Below are 26,762 nucleotides of genomic sequence, written 5' to 3' on the forward strand. Positions count from 1 at the left end.
AGCCAATTTTGATTCTGTTTGCTTTATATGATAGCACTACATGGGAGCTTTGAAACTTCTACACAGAATTTCAGTCGTGACCTTTGACCTTGACCTTTGACCTATATTGTACATTTTGCTACAAAATGCTACTCCTTCGCCATATCTGACCCGATTTCGATTCCGTTTGCTTTATGTGATGGCACTAGGTGAGGGCTTCAAAACTTCTACACAGAATTTTGACCTTTGACTTCTTTGACCTTTGACTTCTTTGACCTTTGACCTTGATTTTTTGACCTATATTGTACATTTTGCTACAAAATGCTACTCCTTCGCCATTTCTAACCCGATTTCGATTCCGTTTGCTTTATGTGATGGCACTAGGTGAGGGCTTCAAAACTTCTACACAGAATTTTGACCTTTGACTTCTTTGACCTTTGACCTTGATTTTTGACCTATATTGTACATTTTGCTACGAAATGCTACTCCTTCGCCATTTTTAACCCGATTTCGATTCCGTTTGCTTTATATGATGGCACTAGTTGAGGGCTTCAAAACTTCTACACAGAATTTTGACCTTTGACTTCTTTGACTTTTGACCTTGATTTTTGACCTATATTGTGCATTTTGCTACAGAATGCTACTCCTTCGCCATTTCTAACCCGATTTCGATTCCGTTTGCTTTATGTGATAGCACTAGGTGAGGGCTTCAAGACTTCTACACAGAATTTTGACCTTTGTCTTCTTTGACCTTTGACCTTGATTTTTTACCTATATTGTACATTGGCTACAAAATGCTACTCCTTCGCCATTTCTAACCCAATTTCGATTCCATTTGCTTTATGTGATGGCACTAGGTGAGGGCTTCAAAACTTCTACACAGAATTTTGACCTTTGACTTCTTTGACCTTTGACCTTGATTTTTTACCTATATTGCACATTTTGTTACAAAATGCTACTTCCAGCGGGGACATATGTTACGCACCGCGTAATTTCTACTTTTCCTTGTTAAGCTTAGTCATGAGTGGAAGAACTTTACAAATTTCATGAAAAAAAAAATTATGTGAATATATGCAAATTTCAAAGGCTTCATTTGCATAAATGTGAAATATATCATTTATGTACAATTACATTCATTTAAAGGAAAATAAGTAATGTTTGATTCTAATGTTTGGATGTGATTGTACCTTGCCTTCGTATGAAAATTAAGGGATTGAAATGCAATTCAAATGCAAATTAGGTTGTGTCTTATTATGAGATGTCCATACTATATTAAACAAATTGAAGACATTTGTTAAGATTTTTTTCTCTAAGATTACTGTGGTTATTGGAATGCTATTTTGGGAAGTTCGTATTTACTGTTTATATACTACAGGAAGAGAAAAAAACAGATATAGAAATATTTTTAATTAGGTAATTAAAATGTAATGTTACTAATGGGACAAATGTGTTATGTACACATGCATGGGACATCCTCATATTGCTTATTAAATGAGACAAGTTAGGAAGGTCTCTCAGTACACAAATCGTGAGTGATCCTGCAGAAGGCATCCCAACTTTGGAGGCACTCCTGCGACAATTGCTCCGGTCTTATTTTCTCCAAGGACTTAGGGTTAGGGTTAGGGTTGTGATAAGGTTTTAGGTTTAGTTTGATGTGAGGATTAGGATTAGGGTTAGGGTTATATTTGTGGGTAGAATTTATGTTTGGCTAAGCGTGCAGATATTTCAGGAGAGCAATTGTCACGGGAGCAAATGTCATGGAACCGCAAACATCATCAATAAAGTGTGGACTTTCAAAAATTACTCATGATTTGTGTGCAGTTTGCCTCGATCGATCGGGTCACACACGCTAGGCATGATGGGATGCATCGCGCTAATTTCTTGAGGCGATTTCACATTATCAAATAGCGCGCTAGTTCGCAATTTATCCAGCTATTTCGGAAATTTCCTGAGTTGGACTCGACAAATTTTCTCAATCAGAGCGATAAAATTAGTGCGCTAATTTGTATTCACATTATCAAATAGCGTGCTATTTCATGATCGGGTTAATTTCCCAAGTCAAAAAATAGCGTGCTATGTCGAAACATCAGACTGATGTGAAAACGCCTAATCATAGTGCAAGCTGACGAGGTATGTACAGGCTTGGCGATACGGTGCAATTAACTCGCTAAAACCTTTTGCCCTCGCTGTCTAATTTGCATAAAGCAAACAGCTTGTTTGCACAAAACCATTAGAGAAGTGTTGCAGGACAATTGCAATATCTCGCCTCAGAAGCCATCAAATGATACAATTCATACAGCAAATTGAAGGAGAAACTATTCTCTTACTCGCAATGTGAGTTATTTTGAGGGTTTTTTTTTTTTGATAAACCTGTAAAAATAACATCCAAACTTAGCTTACAAAAAAAGAAATATTTGGTCTGTTAAAAAAGTTGTGTTTTCTCACATTTTTCTTCATTGCCCACAAATGAAATTTTAATATATGACTTGTGGTAGTACAGTACTCTCCGCATAATCGGGTAGGCTCGAGCAGAGCGTTGTCACCCGATTAAGCGGAGTACCCGACTAACAGAAGAACACGTCTCATTCACAATTGACACACACAATGTGTATATACATGCATTGTACACTGCACCAAACACCTACACTTTATGCTTATGACGCGTGCCTGCACGGCACATTATACATACCTTTCACTTGCTCAGTCACGAGCAATAATCTACACCCTATTTATGGACAAATATGTCTTCAGAAATCTTTTTCATTTGATTATAGACTCCTCACTATTAAACATGCAGTCGTTTTGCGAAATGAACACGTCTCTTTGCGTGCACTAGTCACATAGAACGTTGGGTTACTTTTCGAGAAGTGACTGGGGAAAAGCAAAATTATGAAGCTGTTGCATGGCCTGATTTTAGTGGCAAATTTCTCATATTGTGAATGTTGTTGTGGAGCAAGGGAGGAGCGCAAGTGTGTTCAACTCCTATCTGTCTATGCAATTGTGAGTGCCAGCCACATGTGTAATGTTCGTTTACGTGTCGCAAATCGATACTGTACAGGTTTTCATGTTTAATCACTCCCCAAATGATCGGTCTTCTTTGCAAATTAAGCAGAAAATGTGATTAGCCGTGGAAAATTTGACATGCATGATTTCTTTAAGTGTTATATCTGCGATAAAATGTGGGTAGAAATTAGATTAGAAGAAAATTATTTACCCATTTATGCGGAGAGGCAACCCGATTATCAGGTAACTTTAACGTGCATTGGAACTGATTTTGACATTACTACCCAATTAAACGGAGTACCCGTTTAAGCGATACCCGATTACGCAGAGAGTACTGTATGTCCATACTCTGTTCCAAATATCTTTTCTGTTCTACATGTCGCATGGTTATGTTGGGAAAAAAATCAAGATTGCCATTATTTGTGACCCATCATAAAATACATAGCATAAGCATTACGCAGTCTGATGTATTGGTTTTCGTGCTGCATCCAACAGTTGAAGCACATTACAGGTTTCGTGCCCTCCACCCTGTGGACCAAATAGTAGACCGAACTGTGTCGCTGAACCTGACATCACTGATTGGCTAAGCGAGTGCTGCTGACCAGTAGAGAAAGCATGCACAGAAGGATGATCTAGTTGTGCATGCCCAGTATTTTCTCATAAACTTGGTTGCCTACTTACTCTGATTTTGAACTAACTACTAAATTGCGCAAACACAAAACTTTGCAGGTAGTGAGTCTGGGGTATACAGACTAGCAATATAAATGTTAATAAAATGCATATTCATGCTGTAGCAGACTTGTGTTGGGAGAAAAAATCGTAACCCTTTCCAACAATCAAAATCAGAAAAATACAAATATTTCAAAAGATACATCAGCATTTTTGCCCAAAATTCATATGGAGGATGACATATCCATATCAGATACATAAAAGAAGTTTCAATCCATTTGGTGGTAAAATAAGGAAGATGTGCGGAGCTGAACTGTTGAGATTTTTTTGTCGTTTGCTTCACACAGTGCGTCGATGATCATTACGAATTCAAAAGCTTTTGTGTCTTATCACAGAGTTAATTGCACCATATCACTGGGCCTGTGTAAATGCACTCGCAGTATGATATCAGCACTATCTGGACAGAGATACAAATGTAACATTCCATGCCCAATTTATTTTTATAGTAAGTAATGCATACAGTGTACAAGTACCTTATCAAAGAATCTGTCTCTGTCAAAAGTATTCTCTTCAAATTTTGCTACACTTTGGGATATGCAGATGTAGCACAGAAGAGATATCGTATTCCGGGGGGGGGGGGGGGGGGGGGGGGAATTGTTGAATGCCTAGTAGAAACATTGGTCTGGTGAGACGGAAATAAGTGACGTAATACCAGGAAGCTCTGACCATCTGCAATTTGACAGTTTCTTGCCATGAGGAAAGCTTTTGTTCCTCTGGAGTTAGGCATGATAAAACTACACAAACAAAGTGGGAAAATCTGTATTATGAATACAAAAGGCGAGTGCATAAGCGTAAAGGCACGATTAAAGTGCATGATGATGAAATAGAGTTGCATGCATTCTCGTGGAAGGAGATGCCAATTGAGAGGAAAATGCTCTTCAAGGTAACTATGGCCAGGAAACCACCACAACAGGGCCCTGTTGCAAAAAAAAAAAAAAAAAAAAAAATGAGTTGCTCTTGATTTCATCATTGCCCTTAGGAGCCATGAAAGACAGGTCATCAAGACCTGCAATGTAGGTCATAATTCAGTTTTCCAGTACTAATACCTTGCCCTCAGATTGCCTGACTTCATGAGCTTTCTATCACCAAATCTCTTCATTTTGTCTCATATATTGGAACATACCCCAAGTAGCATACTGTATTTGCTATAAGCTGTTATTTTTACATGTAGATATTTTCATGAATGGGGAGGTCACAGACAGTTATGTCCACGGTACAACGTATCCAAATTTAGGAGAATATTGAGCTAAAATGACCGAGATATATGCACAAATGAATGTCAGAAATAGTACTAGTAGGTCATAAAGTTAAATTCCGCTTTTCAAATGACGATGTGATGAATTCAGTTGTGCTAGAGGCCTGCACATGCTTTATCAATACTGAGAAGTATGAATCCATTTCCATTGTATGGTACAAAATGTACTCTATGTTACACACTAAATTCGACTGGTCATCAGCATATGCTGTAGGCTATGTACCATGCCAGTCTCTACCTTCCACTACAAGTTAATTGTGTCATTTGCCAAGTTCAAAGAGTTTGAGTGTTTACTGAACAGTGAACGAAATAGCTGGCATAGAATACTGTTACAAGTAGCTAGTGAATACACTATATATTGCATGTTTTCCATAGTACACAGCATGCCAGTGGCAACAGTAGACTTCTGATGAAGTTCAAAATGTGAGAAAAGTCTAGATTTTTTTGTTTTGTTTTTGTTTTTGCTTTTTTAGCTGCCCATGTAAAAGTCCCGTACCTGCAGCAAGGCTGAATTACCTGTGGTGAAGCAGCCCTCACTCTGATTGCCACATGCCTGTTAGTTTCACTTTATGGGTAATTACCAGGAGAGGTCACCCCACATATTTCCTGCCTGCTCATAGTGCATCCAAACAAACATGTCACTTTCAAAGGCTCTTCATATTGATAGTCTACATCAGATGTCTTTTGAGTTGATGCAAATTGTGATTTATGAACAAGAAATACTGCTAGGTACATGCATTTTTATTTCTGGTTTGTGAGCTTTTCAAAAGATGATTTTTGTTTTAATTCTTTTGTCATCATGAGCATTGTCTTTCAAGTTCAAGTCTGTTTTGTCGTATATCTACAGACATTTATGTACAACTTTTAAAAGTGAACTACTATTTTTTTTTTTTCATTTAAAATTTGTCTTTGTAGGGCCTACTCATTACTTTCATGATGACTTTATGCGCCTATCAATTGTAAGACCCACTAGGTGACCCCCGGGAGATGTCAGTCATGGTCAAAGGAGAGTCCACTTCTTATTACCATGTACGCACCCTCCGTCGCAATTTGGACTTACCTCCACAGAATTTGACTTTCCATCTTACGCACATCGGGTTTTGGAGGTTTCTTGATGTCTGTAACTTGTGTCTTCTTTATAACGAATATTATATAATTTACTTTATAACTTATATATAACGAATCGTGCAGTGCATAAGCGTGACTATGTGCTGCTGCACGGTTACAACTAATGTGCATGCGCATGCATATTGTACGTTGCGCTATAGCGGGACTATTTTTTTGTAGTCGAGTGGCGCTGGCAGTAGTATTGTACGTATACCACTGCACCCGACTGTACTGCATGCACCGTTATTAATGCCCACATGTTGTATTGAACGCCGTGCGATTTCAATGCCAAACCAGCAGCAATCGCAACCGCACGGCACTGCCACACGAAATACATGTACTTTCAAAGATAGCAATCGTGAATAGGTAGGCCTACATGTACATTCATTTTCAATTGGCTTTGAAAAACTGATGTTTCGTTGAAGTGTATTATTGCATTTGTCATGTATTATTGCATTTGTCAAATATTTGAACTGCAATAGTATTTACTGGTTGTTTTGAAGAGTTCTCGTTCACATGCATTCACTGATTCTACATTCATGTATATGCATAGATCGACGCGTCCACGGTATACGGTACCGGTCCTGTGCGTACGTGCGTATATACATCGCGCGTTCGGTGCTGAAAGTAGTGCCAGCAGTGGACTAAATTGGACGCACCCCGTACGCACATCGGGACCCACCCAGTAAAGAGACTGACATTGCCCCACCATAACGTCTCTGACGCACTTCTCCCGGGGGTCACATAGACCCCGTTTACAGTGCGAGGCCCACTTTCAAATTCAATGTAAACGCACAAAAGGCCAAATGCGAGGCCAAAATTGGCCTCGCATTTGGCCTCGCTCTGGAGGTGGTCTCGGCCGCGGCCGAGCCGCGGCCGAGCCCGGCCTTTTCTCAGTGTAAATGCAAACTGGGCCAAATGCGCGGCCAATTTTAGTCTGGCTTCCAAACCCTCTGCATGTACTATTTCACTATTCAGGATATTACTGAGTAACCCCCTCAACGTCGAAAACTAGTATAGTTTAAGGTGGTTTTGTCCTGCAAAGGATTTTTTCCTTCGGCAAAGGCCTTTGCCAGAACGGCGGCTTCATCGCCACGGAATTCAGTTGGCAAAGGGTCTGAAAACCAGACAATACCAAATTGCATTTGTTTACAAGCAGAGCGCCACTACGACAAAATATTGAAAGGTTTCAATCAAAAGCGCGGCCGAGCCCAGCAGTGTAAACGGACAAAATTGCGAGGCTCAGCCGCACAATTGAGGCCGGGCTTGGCCGCGGCCGAGCCCGGCCCCGCACTGTAAACGGGGTCTTTGTGGGTCTTACGCTTGACAGGTGCATTATAGTCTGTGGTTGTAGAAAAAAGGACATCAAAATATGAAATTACATTGTAGGCATACCATATAATGTGACACAAGGTGTGTGCCTTAAATACCTATTGTACATTTTGTTTTCAAGTCAAGAGAGTCTTGTGTTTAAATAAGACAAGACAAAGCATAATAAGCAGTATGTATGTATGCACACTATAGTGACATTTAGGGAACTTTGTGCAGAATGTTTCCTTTTTCTCATCAACAGAATATCATCTAACATGCAATCCACATTCAATATATTGTATATCAACTGGTACATTATAATTAAAACTGCAAAGTAAAATAAAATTTGTGCATGTGGTATCATATGAAATTAAATTGGAACATACTCGATTGCATGTTTTGTGTGCATGAAAAGATAGGGGACTACACTGTATTCCTGGTGTCCCAGACGGCAGAATTGAGCTGTGTCATCATGATCATGCATTCAAGGCATGCTCCTTTGGGATAATCCAAATGCCAAGGAAGGGCATCCTCGGTGCATAGATATGGGGGAAGGGGGGGGGGGGAGAGCAAAGGGGAGAGAAGAATGATTGGGATGTTAAGAAAGGCTAACAGAGATGGAAATGTACAGAGGTATTGTTAATGATGAAGAGAAGCAGAGATGGGAAGAGAAGCAGAGATGGGAAGAATATGCAAGCCATCAGCATGCAGTAGCTTTATACTTTCTGGGTGCAGAGGGCTGCTTGTATGATACATACTTGCCAACCTTTTGTGAGACTTCAATCACTGACCAATTTGCAAGAAGAAATCTACAATTTTTTTTACGCCTCCGCCACGAAGTGGTGCCGGAGGCATTATGTTTTCGGGTTGTCCGTCTGTTGGTCCGTCCTTCTGTCCGTCCGTCCGTCCGTCCGTCCGTCCTTCCGTCCTTCCGTCTGTCCCTCCGTCCGTCCGTCCTTCCGTCCGTCCCTCCGTCCGTCCGTAATGAATTTTGTGGACAGGGTAACTATCAAAACCTTTTGAGGTATGATATCCTCATGAAACTTGGCATGTATGTGTATTAGGGGGTGAAGTTGTGCCTATCAACTTTTGGGTGCACATGCTCAAGGTCAAAGGTCAAAAGGTCAAGGTCAAATACATAAAATTTCACTATTTCCACCATATCTATGCAATGCCTGAAGATATTTTCTTGAAACTTTAATAGTGTATACACGTATTACCCAATTAAGATTCTCTGGTGAAAGTTTGGGTCATGAGGTCAAAGGTCAAAGGTCAAAAGGTCAAGTAAAATATTAAAATTTCACCTTTTTTCTCTGTACCTTGGAAATTGTTCAAGGTATCTTGATGGAACATAGTATATATACATGTACTGACTGGCAGTGATTATCTAGAGAATTTCTGGTTCATGGGGTCAAAGGTCAAGGGCAACACTCCAAAATATTACTATTTCCGTCATGTTTATGCAATGCCAACATGATTTTTTTTTTATACACTTGGTGTATGCATGTATAACCTAATAGAGATTCTCTGGAAAGTTTTTTTTTTCTTTTGTTTTTGCCTTAACGTCAAAAGGTCAAAGATCAAGTGAAAGTGCTGAACTAAGTTTTTCCTCCATATCTCGGAAGTGGCACAAGTTATCTTGAAACGTACTACATATTTATGCATGTTCTGCCTGACAGTGATTATCTTATGAATTTTAGGGTCAAAGGCCAGATGAAAATGGTAGTAATTTAGTATTCAATACAGAAATTGCACTTTTTCTCCATACCTTGAACATTACTCAATGCATAAACGTATGAATGGGTCAAAGTCCAGTTAAGGTCCTTAAATCCCAAATACATGCTCTCCTATTCATCCAATTAAACCTAGGTCAAGGAAGGTGAACATTCAACACATTTGTGACAAACTTGTCATTTTAATATTTTGCCAATTTTGTGAAAATGTAATCACACATTGTCCACATGTACTATCTAGACCTATTAGGAGAATCATGCATTATGATGGAGGCATACCAGTCACATAGTGACATTTCTAGTTATTTTTATTTTTTGAAACAAATCTGTCATCCAAACAAATGATTGACTGCTCTGACTGAAAATACGTGAAAGAACTGAGCATAACAACACCCAAGTGTTCAATCCTAATCCAACAGCCAGAGCTTCATTAGCCAAGTAAACAAAATTACACTCGATGTATAATTTTGCTTAATGAGCAAATGCTCATAACTGGATTATGGGTAATTCCATAAAGTAGGGACCCACTGTGTGACATGCCTATTTTGCCAATAAAATCAGAAAATCAGATTTTTGTTCAACATAACTTTAAAAAACGTTCATATTGAGTAAGTCCCTTGAAAACTGACTGAAAATTAACATTCTAAACTGAAATTGAAGGAAGTCAGCATACCAAATTGCAGTGTATGTGTATTTCTTTCTTGTAATTTAATTTAAACACAGTGCAGTGCATAAATGATGTTCTTTTTCTCTTCTCTATATCAGACTGGAAAATGATTATCTTTTTTTGTTAGAAGAAAGACTAATAAAAATATCTGTATCTGTATCTGTATGGGGAAAAACTGGTTCACAATGTAAAGGGGACACCATGGTGTCCCCAATACATGGTGAACCATCCATTTTGTCATCTTACCACATATTTCAAACTAGTTGTATGTTTGTTTCAATAGAAGTGATTATTTTGAAGTAAGAAATTAACTATACTATTGAAAAAATGACACAACCCTTATTTTTGGCCAGGAAAAAGATTCTTCAATGTTTCTCATGTAAGGGGGACACCAAATATCTTTTTGCATTTTTTTTTCAAATTAATAGAGTGGTCAATTTTTGATACCTGTTACAAAGAAACCACAGCTACATTGTAAAATATGCCAATGAGGAGCAATTATTGTTGTGATAAGACACAAAAAATTAGCTATCACCTTGCCCCGACGTAATATTTAGGGGGACACCAAAGCCACGTGTGAAAATTATAATTTGGTCTTTTTTTTTTCAAATTTATTTATTTTACCCCAATTTTCTCTTGAAATCTTTTAAACTATGTGATTGCTACCAAAATAACAACAAACAGTTCAACACTGATCCTTAATATGGATTCCACACTCATAAATTAACGTTTCTCGTGTAAGCAATTATGGGGACACCAAAACTTACACGTGAAATGTCTTTCTTGCGATTTACGTGCGCAAATGTGTATCAATTGATGCATGAATTATATCTATAGTGTTCAAAATTTGCTCGTCTTTTATTATTTTTGACCCCTTAAAATAGAGTTTAATCCACAAACAAGCTGTAAATCTGTCTAACAGGTGTTACAGTAAAATGTCACACAATTTTGCCCAAAAACGTGATTTTGCACTGTTTGTCAAAATTCATGTGGAACGTTGAAGAAGCAATTTCTATATTTTACTTTGAAAAGGAAGATACCTACCTGAATAAGAGTATTCAGAAGTAAAATTGATTTAGGGTATGTAATTTTCAAGCAATGACAATATGAAGCAAATAGAAGGGGCATTTAACTAGTGGGACCCTCTTTAATGGAATTACCCTTATCTGGGTGCTGTGACCAGATACCCAAAGAAATGCTGAAGACTAGTAATTAAATAACTATGGCACAAACTGAATGCCAAAGCTTAGTCAAAGCACAGCAGTGATGCTACAACATATTATGTGGCCCTGGTTCATGTAAGTATGCAGCCAGTACCCGACCAGCAGTAGCAATGACATCAGTAAGTGGCATCTTGGTGTTTGCTTTCTGCTTTGAGGTCAAAGTACTAAAATTCTCTGTGATCATCATTACCGCTTACAGTTGATGAATCAGTATCACCTCTTTGTTGATTACAAAATTTTCAAACTTGTCATTTCAGTTTTTTGCCAGTCATGTACACACTGTAAAGCTGCCATCTCACAATGTCGTGATGTACTAAGTACTGTAGACTCCCCTATTGGGAGAACACTGCAATATGGTGGAGGCATACCAGTCACCATAGCAACATTTCTAGTTTTCTCATGTCCTTTCATTAAAGCGTTACTAACAGGCCTTTGAATGATACCATGGCAACTCTAATTCTTTTTAAAATTGTATCCATTCTTTCTTGTACCATAAACCTGGGAAGGATTAACATATTGTAACATGATTGTGACTTGAAATGCTGATGTGCAGCTCATGTGCTTGCAATATTTGTTAATGAATGCTCTACATGCATCTCAGGGCATGTTTGACGGCAGAAATGGGACAAGACATTGGCTGCACTGGATGTGTCTTCCATTACATGTTTGAATACAAACCCCAAAAGTTGTCTAAAACAATATGTAACTTGCTTGCAATTACCCATGTACATGTATGCAGTGGCCTCAGATCAGAAAAATAGTAAGATATCAAATAGTAACAACCTTCCACGTCTTCTTTCTTGAAAAATCAGGATGAGAAAATACTTTCATTTTTACACGGCCTAATAACAAATAATAATCAGTTGTAATTTTAAAGTAGAATGCATATTACCATATAGGATAGTCTCCATGCGCGTACACATGGAAACAAAATCATCCAAATAGTTATATTTTCACATCTAATTAATGATTATTTAAAAAAAAATGAGATTTCAATACAGATTTGAATTTATCGAAATCTGTAATACATCTAATACTGAGGGGGAGATTGTTCCATAATGATTGGTGCCATTTTCCCAAATGCCCTGTCACCAAATGTCTTGAATTTGACATTTATTTCAGAGAGGAGATTCTTTGATTCGAACATAAATTACAACCAGGATGATATGGCTTGATGAGTTCACTGAGGTATGCAGGGGCATTTCCATGAAAACATTGGAATACAAGTGTCAGAACCTTATTAACTTGATACGAGCCCCTATCAGCAACCAGTGAAGACTATGGAGGATAGGAGTTATATGATTAAATTTCCTTATGCGTGTTACAAGCCTTATGGCTGAGTTTTGTATCCGTAGGAGACTTTTCAGCTTAGATTCAGGAACTCCACTGAGCAAACCATTATTATTATCAAAATGACTGAAAATAAACACATGTGCAAGTTTCACTGTAGTTGCTTTATCCAGAAAGTTTCTCAAACATAACATCATAGCATAGATATTTCTCCAATTTCAGTGGTGGGTGATATAGTACCCATGCATTGTTTTCTTGTTTAATAGTCTTAATTGCATCTGCAGTATTAATCCCGTTATGGTTCATGATAAGACCACATTTGGTTTTTAGTCAAAATTGCAGATGTTCATGCATAATATCAATACTAAATGTATTACTCCATGAAAACTGAGGCTAAAACTATGTACATTAGGCTATAAAAAGCCCATTCGAAATTTCATTCTAACCAGAGAGCTGTGACTATAAACTCTTATAAGATCCATAATACAGGGCATTTAGAGTGCTCTATGAGTGCTCCTTTTTAAATTGTATGAACAAAGTGGCTCTGAAAATTAAGCACTGCAAAGTATTACCCCTCTGGAGGGTAGATTTTGTAGATTTAGGAGGGCTGCTGTTTAGCACTCCAATGTTTAGAGTTTGCTCTGAGACTGGTGCACAGTGCACATCTTCTGTTACAAAGTTTCCATTCAATAAAGTCCAGGAGAGGTGTGTCTCTCTCAGCCACTTCGTGTGTGGTTTGGTGGGGGTGGTGTGTCATCAAACTCAAAGGGGCATAAATTGATGTGCTTCAGGAGCACTCGTTGTACCCGGCTTCGTGTATAAATGTCTCAACCCAGTGCCAATTTGCACGGTTGCAAGTATTTCCCATTCTCTACAAAAGCAGAGATATAATGAGCCTAATTCTTTTGTATCACCAGAAATGAAAGCAAACAAAGCAAACAGACCATGGTATGCATTGGAATGTACTGAGTTTACTGTGTGCTGCCTGCCTTGAAAGATCGGTATTGAAAAAGAAGTTAGTGGGAAGCACACCCACTTGTGTGAAGCACACCCACTTGTGTGGATTTTTGAGGCATAATATTAGGAATCCAGTCTTGTTTGCATAAGCTTCTTTTGTTGACTTCAATTATCTTATAATTAACATAGGACCATCAAATGCATTTTACCCTTTGCCGTTGTATATCATGTAAATTTTAGAAGGTCTCACCTAGGTGTACCACTTTTCAGTTCAGTTCAGTTCAGTTTCTTTATTTCCCATCAGCCATCCAACAAATAGTACAAGAAAATACAAAGTATGCATTACACCATCACATTGTTTGGTCAGTTTGTAAAATGGAAAATAACACTATGAATCGTAAATATATGATAAGATTATGATATGTACAACAAAGAACATTCATGCATACTTTGAAAGGTTGACAGAAAATGATGGAAAAAGATGATAATCTAGCAAGTGCATACTGCACAGCATGTTTATCTATTTGTGCAATCACTTTAATAGTATGATATATAGCTGTGCAAATTCATATGAAACACAGTGGGATTTGTGTGTGGATTCTTATACTGTCTGTATTTGTACTCATGTGAGTGTGTGATGTGTAGAACTGCATTGTTGTGATCTGTATGGATAACCTATTTCGCACATACACTGCTGCTCCAATCCTTCCAAATTCTACCTTCTTTTTCTGGCCGGATAATCAGACAGCAAAAAAATGGGGTGGGCGGTCTGAACTGCAAGCTGAAATGTGGTATCACCCTTGTCAGGCGTGGCAATACGGTGCAATTAACTCACCAAAAGCATATGACCTCGAAGCCTCATTTGCATTTAAAGTAAACAGCTTGTGTACGCAAAACCGCTGAGGAAGCGTTGCGGGACAAATTGCAATATCTCTCCTCAGAAGCCATCAAATGATGAAATCTAACAGCAAATCGAAGGAGGAACTATTCTCTGACCGGCAATGTTAGTTATTTTGGGTTTTATTGAGGATAAACCTGTGAAAATAACTTTAGTCAAAAACTTAGCCTCCAAATAAGAAAATTTGCTCTCTAAAAAAGTGTTAATTTTCACATTTTCCATTATTGCCCCAAAATGAAACTTTGGTATATGACTTCTTGTAGTATGTCCATACTGTGTTCCAAATGTCTTTTTTGTAATATTTGTTGCATGGTGATGTTGGGGAAAAAAACCAAGACCACTGTCAATTTGTGACCCACGTAAAATCCAGAGCGTAAGCGTTACGCAGCCCGATGTGTCGGTTTTCGTGCTGCATGAAACAGTTGAAGCACATTGCAGGGTTTGACTAGCAATATGTTATCAAATGCATAAATTCATGCTGTAGCAGAGTTGTGTTGGGAAATAATCGTAACCCTTTCCCACGATCGACTCGAACAGAAAAATACAAATATCTCGAAAGAAACATCAGTATTTTCGCCCAAAATTTATATGGAGCGTGACATATCCATATTAGATATATGTGAAGTTTCAAGAGATTTGGTAGTAAAATAAGGGACATACGAGGAGGTGAACTTTGGAGATTTTTTTCCTTCGCTCCGCACAGTGCTTCGATACGACCGTTATGAATTCAAAAGCTTTGGCCTCATTGCACCGTATTGTGCCTGTATTGGATAGTGTCGTGCTAGCTGTACAATGAATGAGACCAAAAACCAGGATGTGAAACTCCATAGCATATTAAGCAATGAGGGATTATCAGATTACTCTGAAATTGACCATGCTCTCTTTACACATTCTATCCATGACAGTACCAACTTTCAAAGCAGTAGCATCATCTTTTCAAAGGTTATTAGATAGTCCATGGGCCAAGACCCGAAAAATGGGTTGTTGGTACCATCTGAGGTGGCATAACCTTTTTGGTGTCAGTTTGTTTGTCGGGCATAGATATGCTTATCAAGCTATGATAGCATGTCCAAATGAGTAGCTTAGTCACAATAAATGAATTTTTAACCAATTTGGTCTCGTTTTTATATCCCTATACTTCTGAATCGAAACTAAACCGCTATACAAAGAAGAGCACTGCCTTCTGTATATCCACAGGTGTTCTGTTGTAAACGCGGTGCGCTTAGTCTTTATTCAAGGCAGCGAAGGGAATATCCAAAGGGTTATGATGTCCACAGCTGTCACGCGGTGCGCTTAGTTCTTTATCTAGACCAATGTACCATTATCATATCTAAAGTTCCTCATAAAAGGGATTATCTATACTGTTTTTATACTACCCTATCAACAAATACATCAGTTTTAAACAAAAATCACTCTGTTCATTTACAATATCATTCATTATAATGTATCGTAGTGTACCGGTACATTGTTTATGCAGTATCTTATATTGTTAGAGGGAAATAAAGCGACATTGGCGTGGTATCAGCGTTTTCACCGTAGCGTTTTCGCCGGAAAATGATAAATAATTGAAAGATACGGTAAAATTCACGAGGAATTGCTTTTGTTGTTGTTGCTGTTTTTAGATAAAAGGATAAACACTGCATCATATGCTTTGGATATTCCCTTCGCCGTCTAGAATAAAGACTAAGCGCTGTGGACCTCATAACCTTTGAATATTCCCTTCGCTGCCTTGAATAAAGAGTAAGCGCACCGCGTTTACAATAGAACACCTGTGAACATACCATAGAGCTGCATTTCACAGCTCCTATGGAACATACAGAAGACAGTGCTCTTCTTTGTATAGCGGTTAGTTTCGATTCAGAAGTATAGGGATATAACAACGAGACCAAATTGGTTAAAAATTCATTTACTATGACTAAGCTACTCATTTGGAAATGCTATCATAGCTTGATAAGCATATCTATGCCCGACAAACAAAATGACACCAAAAAGGTTTTGCCACCTCAGATGGTACCAATATCTGGCCTGGCCCATGGACTAAGAGTTGAAAGTGAAGAGAGAGTAAAGGGTACATTGTATGTAAGAAATGAAAAGAGGACTCTAGGACACATGAATCAAACTATTCTACAAAAAAATGTTTGAGAAAAACTGCTAAAAACAAAGTTTCCATTCGTTTTATGATCCCAAGCTTTACCATGATGTGGATGAAGTCTTGCACTCTCAGAAAATATGAAAATCTCACAGTTGTCTTAGTTGACCCATCTCACCTGATCTGGGTCTTGACACAAAATCAGTGTGTGCGACTTTTTGTTGGTTTTGTGATGCATTGTCACATATGAAATACTGAGTTTGGATTAGGTGATCAAATTTATCTTTTAAACTTTTCAAGGCAGTTAGACATTAGGATGAAACTTGGAGGGTTGTTTAAAAAGGAACAAGCAAAATTTGATAATTTGTATTCTGTTTTAATTACAGGGATGAACAATGAACAGGATAGGGCATATCTTATTCTGTTTGACTTCATGCCTACGTAGGCATACAAGTAGGGCATGAGTAAGATGGAACTAGTTAATACAAGATTTACGTGTACATATGTATCTTATGTGTTTATTTGTGCAAATATGACTGAGTAAATAACAATGTTGTGTACCTTGAACAATACCATGATTGATCGTGTAATTGCACACTAGTGTGCATACAGCAAACAAGCTTTTTATGAGTGTGTCACTGTAGCCAAATGGTGGGTGAATGTAGGGATGGCAATCATTTAACTGTCACCAAAAAAAATGCACAGATGGTAGTGCATTTATAGTGGAGATGCAGCGCACTTGAGAGTGCAACATGCATGACATTTTTAATTATACCAGAGAGTGTGCTTCATTAATACTGACAATTTGAACTTAAAATGTGCATTATTTGTTTTATAGAATGGATCCATGATCCATGGTGTCCCTGTGCTACAGAGTCTTTAATATTCAGTACATCAGGACATTTACTTTTGAAAATAGACTGCATCTACATTGAGGATTAACTTCTACATGCTATTGCACACAAAGGAGCTTTATCAACTGTATTTGTTTTCATTGCTTTGATGATTTGTGTGTGTGTGATTGGCTGAGAGCAAATTTGTCTGACAACTTTGTGGGACAAATGCTTCATGAATTGCCCCCAAGGTCTCCATAGTATGCAGTATACATGTAGAGGTTTTTCAACCTCTACAGGGATGGGACTTCCTGTGTAACAATAGTTAGGTTCACACGCTGTTCCTAAACTTTAAGTTTGCATTGAAAACTTAATTCTCAATGATTAGTTTGTAGTTTAGCACTGTGTGGACGCACTCAAATAGTAATCTTAAAGTTTAGTCGATGATTAAAACCATGAGACATCTTAGGGTTTACGCTCTCTCCACAAGCCACAAGGTGTCCTATTACGGCACATTTTGGTAAATTGCACATTCTGGTAAATTACCCAAATGTGCAATTTTGGTTTAAGATTTTGGTTAAAAAGAATTGTTACCAAAATGTGCCGATTGTGCACCTATACCTGACGGGATCAACTGTTACCAAAATGTGCAGTCAAAAGTGGATTTGCCTGCATATTTTGGACAATCTGCACATTTTGGTAACTGAACTAAAAACCCATGGATGGGCTTGAGAGTTATACGGTCAAGGAAATAAGGTGATATGGTCCTGCAGTAAAGACAGGCAAGACAAATTGGGTGCACATCACGAGACCGACACCCACGAGTCATACAGCCCACAAGTCATACAGCTCACAAGTCATACAGCCCACGAGTCATACTGCTCACAAGTCATACAGCCCACTAGTTATACAGCCCACGAGTTATACAGCCCATGAGTTTGACACTACGCACAAAAGGCTTACGAGACCGACACTGTGCAAACAAAGCCCATGAGACCGACACTCCGCTTAAAAGGCTCACGAGACCAACAGTACACAAACAAAGCTCACGAGACCGACACTAGGCAAAAGAGGCTCATGAGACCGACACCAGGCGAAGAAGGCCCACGACCGACAGGATGAACAGCGCCACCTATAGACCAATTAATTGTATAGGGTGTCCAGATAATGGTACGCGGAAGATATCAGAGATGGAAAAGGAGAGTTGCTAGGGTATTACCCCGTCAATTGCCCTCCCTCATCCCCTGAACTGTTCAAGATTTTTAAGTGTGTTTTAATATGTGTGTGAGTGTTTGTGAGAAATAAACTAAATTCAGTAAAAGTGCATGAAATTGATTTCAAAAATTCCAAAACACCCTCGGTCCCCTTTCCCGTACTTAGAAAAAAATAAATAAGATGATGTGGACATTCAGATTAACCAACTAAAAAAATACTTAGCTGTGAAATGAAGTTTACAAGAAAATATTTTACAAAATGGTCAATGTTGCAGCGCACACCTGCTTTACATGGAGGGGCTTAGTCACCTGCAAAGGTGTTGATTTAGTATAAATTCACAGAAAATAATGTAATCGTCTATTCAGGTGTAGACACAGGTAAGACACAAGCGCGAAACTCGCAAACATTCTTGTCCGCCAGCAGAAAATTTTCCTGCGTGCTGGAAAATCCCTACTCGCAACAAGCCCGCGTAGCTTGCCCGGGAAGGTGTGACACGGCCTTACGTGCAAGCCTTGCGACTCGCGAAGAACAATTTTTACTACCCGGAGGTCCCTGCAGATAACAGTACCTAGCACGTATCTCACCCATAGTTGCCCGGAGGTGTGCACGCAAATCCGTTTAACCCGTAACCAAGTTTAGGCCTTGTCACACCTTTCCGGGCAAGCTACGTGGGCTTGTTACAAGAAGTTGCATATGGGGATTTTCCAGCATACCGGACAATTTCCGAAGGCGGACAAGGATTTGGGCGAGTTGTGCATGTGTATTACTTGCTGGACGCGTTCTACTTATGTTCTTCTTGCGGGTATTCTTTGTGACCTGCGTGCCAGGCGCGTAGGGGCTAACAACTCAGTTAGAAATTCATACGGGGACTGCGAAGTACCTGTGTAGGAGTTGCCTGCGAGGTGCTGCTTATAACTTGGCTGCGGGTAAATTGGACTTGCGTGCGCACCTCCGGGCAACTACGGGCGAGATAATTTTCCTGCGTGCTGGAAAAACCTTGTGTAGCTTGCCCGAAAAGGTGTGACACGGTCTTTAGTCTACCGAACTCATTCGATGGGGACAAAAACCAATTGCACTTACAATTTGTTTTTGTGATGATTGTGGAGGAGCAGAAAGTTACCAAAGTGTGCTGTCAATGTCCTGCAAAATTTTGGTAAATTTACCAAAATGTGCAGTTACCAAAATGTGCCGTAACATGTTACGGCACATTTGTGGACACAATAATCAAGCTTGTGAGTTAGTGTGAGCCTCATGTCTAGTTTGCTGCACTATTTTGTATGGGCACAAGGTTATCTACCAAAGACTCTGCACTTCAGTTGTAATCATTGAGTGGGGCTCGCTAATAAGTCGTAACTTAAAGTTTAGGTGCGCGTGTGAACCCATGTCGTGAATTCACGAGTGGAGCTAATCGTCGACATTTTGGTAAATTTACCAAAATGTGGCGTAACATGTTACGGCACATTTGTGGACACAATAATCAACAAGCTTGTGAGTTAGTGTGAATCTCATGTCTAGTTCGCTGCACTATTTTGTATGGGCACAAGGTTATCTAGCAAAGACTCTGCACTTCAGTTGTAATCATTGAGTGGGGCTCGCTTGTAAGTCGTAACTTAAAGTTTAGGTGCACGTGTGAACCCATGTCGTGAATTCACGAGTGGAGCTAATCATCGACAGTTAAGTTTTCGAACTAAACTTCAAGTTTGGTAACTGCATGTGAACATACCTAATAGTGCCAGGTAAACTTCCATGTTCAGTAATGGACCCTTGTCAACTCTCCTAGCCCGTGGCTGAAAATCCCCTAGGTGTGTAGATCATAAATTGATTAAAGGTGGATATACAGTAATAACTGTGGAAAGTATACAATTTATCAAAATAGTTCATCATCACAGGTATACTCATGAAAAGGAAGCGCTGTTGTAGTTGTCTATCGAATACTATGATTACGTTAATCTGCCCCAGAGCTTTAGGGGCTATCTGCGTGCTTCTGAAATGAAGTCTGAGGAAAGTTGGACTATCTATTCAAAAGTTAAGAATTTTTACAAAGTTTGCGTGAAATGTATGTGTCATCATTAACTGGATATGAAGGCTATATTGTGGTACATAACCAGTACGCAAAGGTATTTCAAAGAGAATGCCACGAATTTTTATTGTTTGGTTCAAAAATATGCATTCCCTTGACTTGTTGCTGACACACATTAATTCTTAATCTGCCAGACCCAAAACCCCTAACGTGCCAGACGTTTTTACCCAACGACAGAAAGTTTGCGAACTGGATTGACGATGTAATTTAAAACTGCCATATCTTTGAAACTATTGACTGTTTTGAATTGAGTTCTTCACAACAAATATCAAGAAATGATTGTTCTTTCGTGTCATGTAGTCAGTTTGCTGTACATATCTATCTGAACCTGAAATATTGCAGCAATAATCGATATCATTAAAAAAATTGTTATAAATTTTTGTGTAGGATGGAAAGAAATAGTCAGTCGTGATTTTTCTTCAATAGAACGCTCCCTTGAGTCTGAGAAAGTTTTAGAGCTACATTTCCTCTTTCAAATGATAACAAATTTGTCTTCTAGAGTTGTATAATTTCAAAGATATTGGGAGTTCAATTTGTCTTTTCAATTTCATTTTCTACCTCGGTAATTCATTCCCAAATCTGTGTCCTTTAGTCCCAGATCCTGTATTTGAAACTCAAGTAAATCCCGGGTCCAGTCCTGGAAGAGTGTCTTTTGTCCACTTGAGAAGGAAGCACCTACCAATCCTTCTTTTGTCTCTACTACGGCCGGGTGTACTCTATTGAAATCGGCAGGCCTTTGTCCGCGAGGAGTTTGTGCTCGCGCAATACCTTAGTTTACAGGTCTACTTTCCGTCCACTGTACATGTGCATAGACGAGAACAAAAGCATGTTCTTCTTTTGTATAATGCTAGCTTGGGGACGATTAGTGAAGTTCACTGTCCAAGACAAAAGGATGAAAGACTTGACTGACGAACGAAAGCTTGACCCTCTTTGAGGGACAAAATGAAAGCCGCTCCCGCAGGAGAGCGCCCAAGCAGAACAATGCGAGTGGAAACGCATAGACAACACACGCAGATTCAGTAGCATACACACGCGTGGTATATCAATGAGAAATTTGATCTATACACACCTCGCAGAGGGTGCGCTCTCTGCGGATTTTCCCGACGCGAAAAAAATACATCTAGCTGAAAAATCAGGCATTTACTCGAAATTTTCCAATGTAAGCATACACATATTTTTAGTAGAAACGATGGATGTGCTAATCAGCAACCAGTACATATAAGTGGCAGTTTCTTGTAACGCATTTTGGTACCACAAGAACTTAAATGTCCACTGTTTTTCGCGCTCTTCTTAGTCGCCGATCGGCGACCATGGCACGTTAAGAGTTAAGGCTGCATTTATCTAAAACTTTTCTGAGGCAGAACAGGATCCTAAACGCATTTGAGGCATTTTCAGGGGTTAGATAAATGCAATCGTGTTTTCAAACGTGTTTAGAAACGCCGTTTTGAAACGCCTTTCAAAGGGCGTTTTGAAACACGCTTGAGACCACGATCGCCATTCTGTGAGTAGATAAACACAATGCCGTTTTGAAACGCGTTTATATCTCAAGGTCAAATCCCAGCTGTTTCCGGTTGTGCTCTCTACCCATTATTTGTGTGTGACTGAGGAGGCATGTTTGATGGTATGCAGTTGACCTTTACTTCCCGGGTCAAACGGCGCAAAGCAGCTGCGCAGTGACATCACTCGAATCACGATTGTGTGATGGTTAGATAAACGCAGCACCCTGAGAATCGCGTTTCAAACCACGTTTTCAAACGCGTTTTGAAACGTTATTCTCTCTCTCAAGTTAGATAAACGCAGCCTAAGTGTAATATAATTCTCCTTGTCTTCTGATGGTGGTAATAGTCACAAGCTCTTTCATTAAAATGCTAGAAAAAAAGAAAATATACATGTAGCTCTCTGTATATTTCATCCATATTGTGTAAGCTTTGTTATTCAAGGCGCATGCTTTCAGTAAAACTTTAAAAGCCAAAATTTCACAACGGATCGTCCGACATTCCTCAAATTTTGCTGCTGTGTTCTGCTATTCTGCATTCACTGAACCCTACAATTTGGGGTCAATTTCCCTGTAAGCCATATTTGCATATCCATGAATGTGAAGTTACAGTAACATGTCAAGAGACCCAATAGGGTTGTGGACTTAATTTTTGTGTTGATAGCTTTCATTCAAGCACAACACGTAAAAAAAAGTTATGATAACATTTTGTTATTCTGTAATAGTTATGACCACTGACGACTAGCAAATAACATGACCATGATCTAGATAAAGGAATAACCACAACCACAATCCAAAAATGCCTATATCATAGCCAAATAGCCTAAGGTTTGCTATGTATTTAAAGGATTTGATGAGTTCTTGGTTTATAGTATACTACCAAACCTCTACGTCATATTATAGCTCTTATTATCCATATATAGGAAAGGATCCAGGGGAGGGTTGGTCATTGTGAATCATCTACCAGAATGCAGGAAAACAGGACAAATAGTCTAGAAATGTAGACCTTACTGTAATCTCACCCCAAGTCAGAAAGGGGCCTGTTTGTTATTTCAACACGTGCAATTAGGTTATGAAAAAAAGTGTTATGTCTTTATTTGTGTAACATTATGAAAATTGGCAAGGAGTCACAGTTATTCACCTACTGAACATCTGGCAGGATCTGGCATGAGAGAAGGTCTGCAAAATAAGTCTATAGCATATGATACCTGTGGTTTCAGGATGGGGCTTGCTGAATGATGTAGGCGAAGGAAAAAATCAGTATCAATATTGACTGTAGTTGGAGAGAGAAGCGCAAGCACACCGATCTGTTAAAAACAGCTTTTGGTTCCTTCACTTCAGGCAGTTCTTTAATTTGCCTTGGCAGTTGATCTCAAGTGCATGGTAGGTAAGGTAAAACTTGACTTTAAAGGATCCAACAGGGATGTTCTTAATTGTACTGTCGTATCTGATGTTATTTGAGAGTTGTGGTATGCAGGGCTGCCAACCTTGAGTGAGAGTTTGGCGTGAGACACTGCGAGGGAGCGGAGCAACCTCCTTGCTAGCGCCTGGCGGCCTGCTGTGCGGCTGTACGTACGTATGTACGTACTACGTACACAGTCAGTGTATGTAAAGCGATGTAAAGCACATGTCATAGCCATACATGTACTGTAATTTGCCAAAAGTACAAGCTACGCTCACTTGGTATAGGTAGAAACCAATCGTAATCCAATAGCTCGTCTTTGCGCACGAACCTAAAATGATTATTATTGGTTAAGCTTTACACCCGCTCAGGAAAATCTCTAAATTTTGGGCTTAGGCATATCAATATTCGGAATATCAGAGAATTTAGAGATATGTTTATTTTTGTAGTCATGTACATTCCATTTTGGGGTTTAGCGTGAGATTTCGTTTATCAGAGTGAGACAGTCAAAATTGGTTGAATTGCATGAGTCTCATGCTCAATGCGTGAGAGTTGGCAGCCCTGTGGTATGTAATGTAGAACTGGTCGTGCTGTCACTTGAGTACGAGGGTTATGTAGGAATGTGGTTTTGAACACTACACTGTATATGAGTCAACCTTGACTTTGACCTCTGTAAGCAGACATTGACATACAGTATGAAGTAGTAGGAACACTCAATAAGCCATGTCTATGTTTACACAGATTTCACAAGAATACGTGTGTCCTAATGGACAGAATATATTGTCTTGGTACTTCCAAAAAGAACATCTAAGTTTTTCTAATTTCTTTATAACTATTTGAGGTATTCAAAACTTTCGATAATGGATCAAAATCCAGTGTCAGAAGTTACAGATTAGCTCAAAGTTTCAATCTTTGATGATTGGCGCATTTAGCCCCATAGGATGTATTATGCACTTGAAAGTTAGGCCTAGTCTATGATTAGACTGCAAGACATCTACTAATAGAGTTAATGCTCTATCCAGGAGTCATGGGGGGTCCCCACTCATAGTTTAGCCTCATGTGGACACAATATGAATAAACAATATGAAAGGATACAAGACCTCTCTGTGAAGTCTATATCCCCTTGGCGTTCAGGACAACCTCCAGTGACTGTTGTGCACTACTGTATTGTCACACATCAAGTTTATCACTAGTACTGTGTGTACCAGTATGTATTTCTTCCAGTTACAATGTATGTGGTTTGCCCGTAATCATTGAATGGGACTCTTGCTTGAAAATTCAGTCTTTAAAGGCCACCGCAGGCTCTACAACTTTCAGTTGCATTACTGACCGACTTTGGATCCGAAATGAATTACAATAGCATCCGAATAAACACACTTGTTTATTTCAGATCCAAAGTCTGTCAGTCGTGCGACCGAAAGTCGTAAAATGTGCGGTGGCCTTAAGATTAGGTGTTGTGTGTGGAAGCGCGTGGCATAGATTAAAACTACATTGTATGGTGTACAAGCTAATCAGTGAAGTTGAAACTTTGATGATTACAAATGTTATGTGGATGTAACTGTAGCTTCCTAGTATGATGAAAGGCCACCTCGTAATACATGATCTGACCTGTTGCACGACTGTGGAGGCATGCTGGGTAGCACTACCAGTTACTCATCTCAACATTGCACACTGCGATCAGACTATATTATAAACTGTATAGTAGGCTTAACTCTGTATGATGTCAGTACACATATATAGTGAGTGTGTGATTGGTGGAAAGCCCATGACTGGTCATGAAAAGTTGGCATGTCAAATCTTCATGACTGGCATTGCGACCCAGTCATACAATTGGAAACTGACAAGGCTGGTGATGTTACACCTTCGGTTGCTAGGTTGCACAACCAGTGAATTCTGACAATGTCATGTAGTATGCGGCGGCCTTTAGATGATATTTTACTGATTTCTATTCAAACATCTTTCTGACTCTTCATTGACGCATGAAAGATCCCACATCATTTATTCATGGCAAAGAACATGGTGCCAACCTGATGAAGTGGTCCACCCACAAACCCACACCAGAAAATGCACAAATGATGCCAACTCCTCGTGGTTCACCCCAGGTGACTAGCAATAGTCAGCAAAGGGTATCAATCGTTCACATTGTGCCATATGAAGAAGAAGAAGAAGAAGGAGAAGAAGAAGAAGAAGTAGAAGTGAATAGAATGTATAAAGTTTTGATCCTATCTCTTCATGCTACTCTGAATACAAAGTCAAAAGAGTTTCAGATGTGTTTATTATCTCTCTCTTAACGTGTACAAAAAGTGGAGAACTGAATTGTCAAATGGCCTTGACATAGGAAGAAAATGTCGAATACAGTGAAACCCTGTTATAACGAGGTCCGTGGGACCGGCGATATTACCTCGTTATAACCGGTACCTCGTTATTTCCGAACGCATCAAAAACAAAGAAAAACATAAGTACGACATCATTTACCCATCAATGAAACTTAAGAACATCCTTTGAGTTGTTATTACACAATTATGAATCATTATTATTGAGAGAAAAAAAGGGAAATTATTTTTTAATAAGACGAAAAAGTAGGGGCTGAAATGAATTAAATCTTTATTGTAATAATTCTTGTTTGTGAAGTTTTTCTAAACACCAACGCAAATAGAGTAACACACAGCCCTTGTTTACCGTAGCTTGCGAGGTATTTTTACGCTGTTGGTGCCCAGCGGGAATGCGATGATTTCATGAATCATTTCGGCTGTAATCTTGAACAATGTATGATCGTTGCGCACGAAGGGATTAAAAATGCGTTCTTTATTTTCTTCCGAAAATCTCTTCGCGTTTTGTACATCCGTTCTTGAAAAATATGCGACAGGATTGAATGTGGAAGGTTGTGATAATTTTTACGCAAATCTGTACCTGGTAGACCATTCTGAAAGAAAAAAAAAAAATCTTCATTGTGAAATGCAGTGTTGAAATTGTGATAATGAACAAACCCAGATCTATTCAAACTAAAAAACAAAAAAATGCGTTTGTTTCTTGTTCTGATTTAGGATAACATGCGTCATTCAACTTTTTTACGCTACTGTCACCTGCCGAGATTGCGATGATTTCAGAGTAACATACATGCGTTGTTTACCGTTAACTTGCGAGGTATTTTACGCTGTTGGTGCCCAGTGGGAATTCGATAATTCATGAATCATTTCGTCTGTAATTTTGTACAATGTATGATCGTTTCTCCCGAAGGAATAAAAAATGCGTTCTTTATTTTCTTCCGAAAATTACTTCGCGTTTTGTACATCGATTCCGTTCTTGAACTGTTAAATGCGTTTGTTTCTATTTCCAAACACCGATTAAATAGGTCAATATGCGTTATTCAACTCTCTTTTACGCTACTATCACCCGGCGAGATCGCGATGATTTCACTAATTATTCCGGCTTCAATCATGCACAATCATATTTAAATCATCATTTGTTAAATGATTATGAACAAATCCAGATCTAA

General features: G+C 38.9%; 1 protein-coding gene across 5 annotated transcripts in view; it reads left to right on the plus strand.

Annotated features, from left to right (window-relative positions):
* Positions 1 to 26,762, plus strand: part of LOC139722053 (advillin-like) — a 126,753-nt gene that overhangs the window by 56,773 nt on the left and 43,218 nt on the right. Inside the window, exon 1 of one of the 5 annotated variants that reach the window (XM_071633372.1) lies at positions 22,654 to 23,247. The exons of 3 other annotated variants lie outside the window; for them this stretch is intronic. The gene's annotated coding sequence lies outside the window, so the exon portion shown is untranslated. Of the gene's footprint in view, positions 1 to 22,653; positions 23,252 to 26,762 lie in introns of those variants that run through there. One more of the 5 variants, XM_071633373.1, reaches the window with a different exon arrangement.

The sequence above is a fragment of the Diadema antillarum genome, unplaced genomic scaffold, assembly GCF_040938485.1.
Source record: "Diadema antillarum isolate AM-2024a unplaced genomic scaffold, OU_Dant_1.0 scf00000156, whole genome shotgun sequence".
In the NCBI taxonomy this organism is placed as follows: Eukaryota; Metazoa; Echinodermata; class Echinoidea; order Diadematoida; family Diadematidae; genus Diadema; species Diadema antillarum.